The following is a 653-nucleotide window of genomic DNA, read 5'->3' as shown; positions in this document are numbered from 1 at the left end:
AATGCAGCATAGTATTCCATTGTGCGAATATACCACAGCTTCTCTAGCCATTCGCTTGCTGATGGGCACTTAGGTTGTTTCCAACTCCTTGCTATTGTGAGCAAAGCTGCAATAAACATGGGTGTGCATATATCTGCTTGGATGTCAGCTATGGTCTCTTCGTCTCTATTCTTTTGACAGTCTACAAAACATTCAATAGTCTTCTTCTCTTGGGGTAACACCCTGAACATGAACTTCTAGCCTCCTAAACTCTTGTAAGAGAATAAATTTGTTGAACCCATTCATTTGTGGTATCTCTTGTAGCCGCCCTAGGTAACCAAGGCAGTAGCATTCCAGGCACATTTTCACTGTGATTTGGCTTTTATATCTTGGGGTTATTTCCTCAGGGAGTTCTGGTGGCTGAGCCGGTTAGGATTTGCACTGTCAACCCACAGGCATAAGGTTCGAATTTGCCAGCTGTTCCATAGGGGAAAGATGGGCAATCTCCTCCTGTGCGAGTGATTTATTGTCTCTGAAAACCTGCTGGAGGGTCCGATGTGAGTCAGTTCCGGTTCAGTGATGGCACGTAACAACAACAGTGCATTTTACAACGTCATGGTAATCCAAGATATGAACACACTGTCGTTGAACCAATTCCTTAAATGCTACACACT

Source organism: Elephantulus edwardii, unplaced genomic scaffold, assembly GCF_000299155.1.
Source record: "Elephantulus edwardii isolate Elephantulus edwardi_28Jun2011 unplaced genomic scaffold, EleEdw1.0 scaffold00015, whole genome shotgun sequence".
Taxonomy (NCBI): domain Eukaryota; kingdom Metazoa; phylum Chordata; class Mammalia; order Macroscelidea; family Macroscelididae; genus Elephantulus; species Elephantulus edwardii.
Note: the sequence above shows the minus strand (reverse complement) of the source record.